Consider the following 10,136-nt stretch of genomic DNA (forward strand, 5'->3'; position numbering starts at 1 on the left):
TGAAACTTGGTTGTCTAAATATATATCTGATGAACATGTCAGCATGGCTGGCTACAATATCTATCGCACCGATAGGCTTAAGAAAGGTGGTGGTGTTGCTGCTTATGTTAAGTCAAAATTTGATGCTACAATAGTTCTATCAGAATCAATTTGCAAACAATTGGAATTTTTGGCTCTGAATGTGAATATTGCAAAGGGTCTTTGCATAACAGTTGCTTGTTGCTATCGACCCCCTTCTGCCTCCACAGAAGCTCTGCGCTCTTTAAACCTTTTGCTGTCCAGACTAAATTATGGTGAGCTTGTTTTGGCTGGTGACTTTAACTGGGATTGGCTCAAAACTGTTTCAGATGATTTTAAATCTTTTTGTGATTCTATCAGTCTTACCCAGCTGGTCAATTTACCCACTCGCCCGAATCTCAAAAGCCCCGAAAAGTCTACCTTGATTGACTTGATTTTGACAAATGTTCCTCATAAATTTTCCTCTTTGGGTGTCTTTTGTAATGACTAAAGTGACCACTGTGTTGTTGCTGCTATTAGAAATACTAAAGTGGCCAAGTCACAACATCGTATTATTTTTAAAAGAACTCTTAAACATTTTAATGAACAAGCATTTTATCATGATTTGTCAAACTATGACTGGAAGAAAATAGGATTGATCCCTGACGTAGAATTAGCATGGGCATTCTTTAGAGATGGGTTTATGCAAATTGTGAACAAACATGCTCCATTAAGAAGATGTCGGATAAAAGGTCGTGAAAACCCCTGGTTCTCCCCAGAGCTGGCAGATATCATTCATGAGCGCAACCTGGCTTGGGCCAAAGCTAGGAAAACAGGCTACCACAGTGATTGGCTTCTTTTCAGACAACTAAGAAACAAATGTACTTCCTCTATTAAGAAAGCTAAATCAGAATATTATCTGTCTGTCACCACTGAGAACCTAAATAATCCACAGAAGTTCTGGAAAATCATTAAGTCTCTTTCATTGAGTAAAAGCTCCCACGCTCTACCCACCTATGTTTTTAAGGATTCTGTTCCTGTTTATGATAGGAAGGAGATTATGAATTGCTTTAACAAGCACTTTATATCTTCTGGCTCTTTGTTTGACTCTCTGAACCCAGTCTCTGCAAAATCTGGCACAAACCCTCCGGTGTACACTGGTCAGCCATTCAACTTTGTTCCTTTCTCTGTGCAGGAGGTCTGTAAAGCTCTTAAACTGTTAGATCCTAGAAAATCTCCAGGGCCCGACTTGCTAGATCCTTACTTCTTGAAACTGGCAGCTGATTTTGTGGCAGAGCCTCTCACAACACTTTTCAACCTCACACTGGATACGAATGAAATTCCCTCAGTATGGAAATCAGCTTTTGTTATTCCGCTATTAAAAGGGGGCGACCCAGCAGTGTTAACTAATTACAGACCAATAACTAATCTATCTGTGCTGGCCAAAGTCCTTGAAGCTCTTGTGTGTGAGCAGTTAAAGGAGTTTTTACATTCCAATGCCATTTTATCTGAATATCAATCAGGCTTTAGGAAGAATCACAGTACTATCACAGCTGCAATTAGAGTGGTAAATGATATTACTATTGCACTTGATAAAAAACAACACTGTGCATCCCTTTTTATTGATTTGTCAAAAGCATTTGACACTGTTGATCATTGTATTTTAAAACTTAGACTCTTCCAGTCAGGACTCTCTGAGAGAGCAGTGGCATGGTTCTCAAACTACCTCAGTAACAGGTCTCAGTGCATAAAATCTGACGGTTTATGTTCTAACTTTGTTACAGTGCACAATGGAGTGCCACAGGGTTCTGTATTAGGTCTACTTCTATTTATAATTTATATAAACAATCTTGGTCTAAATGTGCCAGATGCAAATTTGCACTTCTATGCTGATGATACAGTTATTTACAGCTGTGGTTCAACTCTTGTCCAAGCCATTGACTCCTTGCAGAAAGCCTTTTTTGCTGTCCAGCACTCATTACTTCAGCTCAAACTTGTTCTCAACGCAGACAAAACAAAGCTCATGCTGTTTTCTAAATCAAGGAATTTGGCCCAAATAATCCCATCAGTAACCACTCTTGAAGGTAATAAAATAGAGTTGGTTCACACCTATAAATATCTGGGAATCTTACTTGATGACTTGCTCACCTTCAAACCACATGTAGAGAATCTTGTGAAAAACCTGAAGTTAAAACTGAGATTTTATTTTCAAAATCAGTTGTGTTTCTCTTTTAATACAAAGAAGCGGCTTGTTGCTGCAACATTCTTGCCTGTGCTGGATTATGGAGATATTCTATATATGAATGCTTCTGCTCAATGTCTTCGAATGGTTGATTCTGTGTATCATGCTTCTCTGAGGTTCATCACTAACCGTAAATTTCAGACTCACCACTGTGAGTTATACTCTCAGGTAGGATGGCCTGCTTTGGTAAGTCGGAGGAACTCTCATTTATACAGTTTTATATATAAGGCAATACTTGGGTTGCTGCCTTCTTATATATGTTCCCTGCTTGCAATGAAACATGCTGGTCGGTATTCTCTTCGTCCGCATGGTTACTTGTTGCTTTCTGTTCCACTTGCCCGAACTGAACTTGGTAAAAGAGCTTTTGTCAATTTAGCACCCTCGGCTTGGAACAAACTGCAGAAGGACTGGAAAATGACTGAATTCATTTCATTAAGTGCATTTAAATCTAAACTACGAATCCTTGAGGCCAAGTCCTTAACATGCAACTGTTTTAATTAGATTGATTGTCATTTTAACTGCCTTTTTTTTTTTAATTGAATTTTATTGTATTTGTTTTCTTTCACTTATTGTTGCATGTGTGTTGTTGATGCCTGTGTTTGAGTAATCTCTGTAACTGTGAGACACCTGCTGCTGCCTATCTTGGCCAGGTCTCCCTTGAAAAAGAGGTTTTTAATCTCAATGGGATCTTCCTGGTTAAATAAAGGTTAATAAATAAATAATAAATATTTAATACAAACATACCGTTGAAATTGAAAGCATTTTTTATATGCACACTTAGATGCTCCGCAATCTTTGCCCTGACAGTAGGGCTGAAAGTGGGGCACAGAGGGCAGTGAAAGAGTCCCCTGCAACACGTGTTGCATTCCTGCAATTCTGGCTTTAAGCCCGAATTCCAGATTGATATGTGCATCTAAAACAGACAAACACCATATACACATTTAAGTTCATGTTTTAGCAGAAATAACAATTTACAGTTGGCATGTAATAGATTTGGGATGAAAATTCTTGAAAAAACCCCCCAAATATTTAACAAGACACTTTAATTTGGGAGATATGTTTCTATTGACATATAACAGTCAATTGAACAGGGGTTAACTAAAATCTGGGCAATAAAAAAGCGTACAGAATAGAATAACGAATAGAAGTATTGATAAATATATAAATCTTTTTGTGACGAAATTTACAGTGTTGACGCTAACCAAAGGTGTCAAAAGTACACACGTTCCTTACTACAGTTTAGATACCTCTGTTTAAAAATAATCAAATAAAAGTAGAAGCATTGACTTGAAGGAAAAACTCCCTTTTAACAGGAAGAAACCTCTGGCAGAACCAGGCTCAGGGAGGGGCGGGGCCATCTGCTGCGACTGGTTGGGGTGAAAGAAGGAAAACAGGATAAAGACATGCTGTGGAAGAGAGACAGAGGTTAATAACAGATATGATTCGATGCAGAGAGGTCTATTAACACATAGTGAGTGAGAAAGGTGACTGGAAAGGAAAAACTCAATGCATCATGGGAATCCCCGGCAGCCTACGTCTATTGCAGCATAACTAAGGGAGGATTCAGGGTCACCTGGTCCAGCCCTAACTATATGCTTTAGCAAAAAGGAAAGTTTTAAGCCTAACTTGAAAGTAGAGATAGTGTCTGTCTCCCGAATCCAAACTGGAAGCTGGTTCCACAGAAGAGGGGCCTGAAAACTGAAGGCTCTCCCTCCCATTCTACTTTTAAATACTCTAGGAACAGCAAGTAGGCCTGCAGTGTGAGAGCGAAGTGCTCTAATAGGGTGATATGGTACTACAAGGTCATTAAGATAAGATGGGGCCCCATTATTTAAGACCTTATATGTGAGGAGCAGGATTTTGAATTCAATTCTTAGATTTAACTTCAAGATTTAACAGGAAGCCAATGAAGGGAAGCCAAAACAGGAGAAATATGCTCTCTCTTTCTAGTCCCTGTCAGTACTCTTGCTGCAGCATTTTGGATTAGCTGAAGACTTTTCAGCGAGTTTTTAGGACATCCTGATAATAATGAATTACAGCAGTCCAGCCTGGAAGTAATGAAGGCATGAACTAGTTTTTCAGCATCACTCTGAGACAGGATATTTCTAATTTTAGAGATGTTGCGCAAATGGAAGAAAGCAGTCTTACATATTTGTTTAATATGTGCGTTAAAGGACATGTCCTGGTCAAAAATGACTCCAAGGTTCTTCACAGCATTACTGGAGGCCAAGGTAATGCCATCCAGAGTAAGAATCTGGTTAGATACCATATTTCTAAGATTTTCAGGGCCGAGTACAATAACCTCAGTTTGATCTGAATTAAGAAGCAGAAAGTTAGCAGCCATCCAGGTCTTTATGTCTTTAAGACATTCCTGCAGTTTAACTAATTGGTGTGTGTTACCTGGCTTCATGGATAGATAGAGCTGCGTGTCATCTGCATAGCAGTGAAAATTTATGCTATGTCTTCTAATGATGCTGCCTAGGGGAAGCATGTATAATGTAAATAGAATTGGTCCTAGCACTGAACCCTGTGGAACACCATAATTGACCTTAGTGGGTGAAGAGGACTCTCCATTTACTTGAACAAATTGGAGTGTATTAGATAGATATGATACAAACCACTGCAGCACAGTACCTGTAATACCTATAGCATGTTCTAATCGCTCTAATAGGATATTATGATGAACAGTATCAAACGCTGCACTAAGGTCTAGCAGGACAAGCACAGAGATGAGTCCACTGTCAGAGGCCATAAGAAGATCATTTGTAACCTTCACTAAAGCTGTTTCTGTGCTGTGATGAGCTCTGAAACCTGACTGAAACTCTTCAAATAAGCCATTCCTCTGCAGATGATCTGTTAACTGTTTGACAACTACTCTTTCAAGGATTTTTGATATGAAAGGAAGGTTGGAGATTGGCCTATAATTAGCTAAGACAGCTGGGTCTAGAGATGCTTTTTAAGTAAAGGTTTAACTACAGCCACCTTGAAGGCCTGTGGTACATAGCCGATTATTAGAGATAGGTTGATCACATTTAAGATTGAAGAATTAATTAATGGCAGGACTTCTTTGAGCAGTTTTGTAGGAATGGGGTCTAAAAGACATGTTGATGGTTTGAAGGAATTAATTATTGAAGTTAACTCAGAAAGATCAATTGGAGAAAAAGAGTCTAACTTAACATCAATGGTACTAAAAGTAGCTGTAGATAATATTACATCTGTGGGATGGTTATTGGTAATTTTTTCTCTAATGATAAAAATTTTATTTGTGAAGAAGTTCATGAAGTCATTACTAGTTAACGTTAAAGGGATTGTTGGCTCAGTAGAGCTCTGACTTTTTGTTAGCCTGGCTACAGTGCTGAAGAGAAACTTAGGGTTGTTCTTATTTTCTTCAATCAGTGACGAATAGTAAGATGTTCTGGCTTTGTGGAGGGCTTTCTTATAAAGCAGCAAACTATTTCTCCAGGCTAAATGATGATCCTCTAAATTTGTGACACGCCATTTCCTCTCCAGCTTACGAGTTATCTGCTTTTGGCTACGTGTTTGAGAATTATACCAGGGAGTCAGGTACTTCTGATTTGACGCCTTAGTTTTCACCGGAGCTACAGTATCCAGAGTCGTACGTAGTGAGGAGGTAAAATTATTAACAAGTGTAGAAATGTTTAGCTTATTTTAGAGTTTAGAAATGTGTTAAGATAGAATGTAGAATTATGGTAGAGACACTGACACTGCCCTGGATATAAATAAAGGCCTGACTGTGTCATGAACTTAGGAGTAGATCTTAGGAGACCCTCCACAGTTGAACTGTGAAAGTAAGACAAAGAGGAGTTAATGCTGAGTGCAAATTCCCCAGAGGATACCTGTGTGGGGGTCTCAACATTGTAACTTGATAACTGTGGTCTGGAAGGGAGAGGGAGTTTTATGACTGTCAGGGAGTAACGTACGCAGAGATGCACACACACAGTGCTTAAACTGTTACACTCACACATCCACATGCACATTCACTCACGTGCACTCACATAGACATGCGGGTACGCGCACACACAGGCATTCATGTGCTCGTGCATACACACAGAGACAGAGTTTGGAGCACACTGTGGGGGTTTTATGATGCGGCCGCCTCTATAAAGCTGGCTGTGACTAACAAAGGGGTGAAGATTGTTTCAGAGGGACACCGGCCTCGTCTTCCCTTCTAGAAGTGCATGCTTGAATGAAGATGAATGAAGATGAATAAAGATGAATAAAGATTTTGTAAAAATGACTACTGAGTTCCGGTGCCATCTCTGGATCCCTCGACGAATAAAAGAACCGGGGCAAAACTGATTTCGCAACACAAGATAATCGACCTCTGTTGGGGTAGCGTTCAGATAGCTGCTCTGCTCTATGTTGGTACAGGGTATTGAAGATGATAACAATAGGTGGATTATATTCTTAAACTTAGTTACAGCACTCTCAGAAAGACATCTACTTTGATAAAGTCTACTCTCCATTGCTGTGTAATCAATTATTGTAAATGTAAATGTTATGAGGAAATGATCAGACAGCAGAGGGTTTTCAGGAAACACTGTTAAATGTTCAGTTTCTATGCCATATGTTAAAACAAGATCTAGAGTGTGATTAAAGTGGTGGGTGGGTTCTTTTACATTTTGAGAGAAGCCAATTGAGTCTAATAACAGATTAAATGCCATGTTGAGGCTGTCATTTTTAGCATCTACATGGATGTTAAAATCACCCACAATAATTATTTTATCTGAGCTGAGCACTAAATCAGATAAAAAGTCTGAGAAATCAGAGAGAAACTCTGTGTAAGGCCCAGGTGGACGATAGATGAGAACAAGTAAGACTGGTTTCTGACTTTTACAGCTGGGTTGGACAAGGCTAAGCATCAGGCTTTCAAATGAATTAAAAGTCTGTCTTGGTCTTTCGTTAATTAATAGACTGGTGTGAAAAATTGCTGCCACACCGCCCCCTCGGCCTGTGCTTTGAGATTTCTCATAATCATCCTGCTGCAACCAGGTTACGGGAATATAATACAAAAAATTATACAAAATATAATTTATGTACAAAATTTTGAAGTAATCTTGCGTCCAAAGCATGCACCTGCTGCTGATGAGGCTCGTCGGGGGAGATATTTAAGAGTATGAGGAAACTCCCACATGGGATTGTTGTGTAAGACTCCACGTCAGTGTCTTAGCTTAGTTCAGGGGTGGGCAACTCCAGCCGACTGGGGCCGGTATCCTGCAGGTTTTAGATATCACCCTGGGTCAACACACCTGAATCAAATGATTAGTTTATTATCAGGCCTCTAAAGAACTACAAAACACGTTGAGGAGGTAATTTGGCCATTTGAATCAGCTGTGTTGGATCAAGGACACATCTAAAACATGCAGGACACCGGCTCTCGAGCCCTGAATATGCCCACCCCTGGCTTAGTTTAAAGTCAGTTAGTGCCTGCCTGCGAGAGAGTGTGGTTTTACCGCTGCATCTGGTATTTTTCCCCCAGGAGAAACGTGAAAACAGGAGGGCAGTGAAACCGAGGATTGCGAAGACACTGGAGCGGAGAGCACAAAAGATACGCAATTTTGGCAGAAGACATGACATGGGAGTCAAGGGAGAGCATGGGGATATATTGTCATTTACTGCACTGTAAATAAACGCACCGTTTGCAGTGAAGAGTCCTGCATCATAGGTCCTATTTTCCCCACATCCTGCAATGCAGACCTTTACACCAGCATAACCTTTAATAACAAAATCCAAAGTAGGTTTAGGCCAGTTGTCCTGGATACAGACTATTTCTGGTTTCTTTTTTTTAAAATTTCTTTTCATTTTTTGATGAATTCTTTAAACTCTTCTGCATTTTTAATTACATTACTTATCAGCCTGTTGTCTAAGGAGCTTGCAAAGAAAAGCGTCTGGACTTCTTTAAGTTGCTTGAAGACGTTTCACCTCTCATCCGAGAAGCTTCTTCAGTTCTAAGGGTCACGAGTCTTTTCTTTCCAAGCTCCTTAGACTACGATGACCTGGATGATTAAGAACCTTCACAGACTTATTAGCCTGTTCATTTCCATCTGCATCCATAAAAATATATTGCTTTTCCTCTATGTTTAATTCTAAAGATCAAATGAATTATATCAAAAGGAATATCTTGTCTAGAATCCGAACACATATTATATAGAATTGGCGTAGAGCGTAGATGTCGTGGTCCCAGTGTCTGCCCGGTCGGTTGCACAAGGCCATATGTATTTTTGTGTATGTTCTCCTCTCACCTCCGTGCCGGGGCGGAGCTCACTGCAGGCTCCCACCCTCGGCGCACACACCTGTGTCTCATCAGGTTCCAATTACAGGTTGGGCACTCAAGGCCAGGACGCAGACAGTCTCATTGCTGGATGATTGTGCGCGACGCGTTAATGAACCTCAGCTCAGTGTATCTCTAGCTCTGTGAATTTTCCTTGTGATTCTCTGCGTTAGCATAACCCATCTTTTCCTGTGGACAGTTTCCCCGGACCCGTGACGACCCGATGTGTGAACCTTTTGTGAAGAGAGGAGCGAGAGTGAATGTGATTCCCTTCCCGGACTTTCCTTTATGACCTTGGACCCCTGTTATACCCCCACTGTATATTTCTTCACCTGGTGACTTTGTAATTACACAGTGTTCTTTGCATTGAACTGTGCTCTGCACCTGAGTCCTACTACAGTTCGTGACAGTAGAGGGTCTTTTTCCTTCCTGCTTACACATAACATCAGTCAGGAGGATATTTTCTGGGCCAAAGTGAGTCTGAACACAATGAACCGGAAGTAGATAAATAAGAATCAGTAGTAGAATAAAATCAAATAATCAAGGCAGGGAGGTGTATTTGTCTCTGCCATTCCAGGAAAAGAGCAGATAACAAGAGTCGTGAGCGGAGAAGGCGACTCAAAGGGAGACCACAGGACTGTCACATCAGTTCCTGAAGAAGACTATTAATAGTCATACACTGTAAAATCTAATTAGTTCCCAGAACTCAAAAAAATTGAGCAAACTCGTTGCCTCAAAAAAATTGAGTAAAGCTTAGCTAAAAATGACTAAGTTAGAACAACTTATTTATCTTGAGTACTCAGTACAAGCTCATTTGTTCCCAGAACTCAAAAAAATTGGATCAAGTTTACGTAAGATGACCAAGTTAGGGCAACTTACTCATTTTGAGTACACTGTACAGCCTTGTTAGTTCCCAGAACTCAAAAAAATTGAGGAAACTCGTTGCCTCCAAAAAACTAAGTAAAGCTTACTTAAGATGACTGTTAGGACAACTTATACATTGCAAGTCTGCAGTATTAAGAATAACTTGATATTTCTGACTGTACAATACTAATTGTTTACCTGCTGACAAACATTTCAAGTTCAACTAAATGAAAAAACAATTTATGGTAACCTGATTAGGACTAAAAATAATTAACAACACTTTTTGTAATGATGTTAAAATCAGCCCAAATTTTATTTTCAAACACAACAAAGTATAATAGCCAACATACTGGACACTGTTCTGCTGAACAACAAATATTGCCATCACTGTTATAATCTTACAATGAAACAAAGTCTCAGATGTAATTATTCTGAAAATAAGTTTAGGTCTAGCACAAGTTTGTTTTGTACTTACATTACTTATATAATCAAAATAAAATATTTGTTGTTCTGTCACAAGTGCAGTCTCTGATTTAAACAACACATTTGTTTTGCATTCCAACACAGGAGCTGGAATGTTGTAATATTTTAAGGACGCTTGTTTCCAGTCCAGGCATTACTGTCTGAATGACTATCATGGATCGAGGTGATCCAAATGTAGGTGCAGAAGAAAGTCTTTAACTTCCCTTAAGTACACTGGCAGTGGATGTGGGTTGGCGATGCAATGAGCTTGAACCTGCA

The sequence above is a fragment of the Pelmatolapia mariae genome, linkage group LG9, assembly GCF_036321145.2.
Source record: "Pelmatolapia mariae isolate MD_Pm_ZW linkage group LG9, Pm_UMD_F_2, whole genome shotgun sequence".
NCBI classification, from domain to species: Eukaryota; Metazoa; Chordata; class Actinopteri; order Cichliformes; family Cichlidae; genus Pelmatolapia; species Pelmatolapia mariae.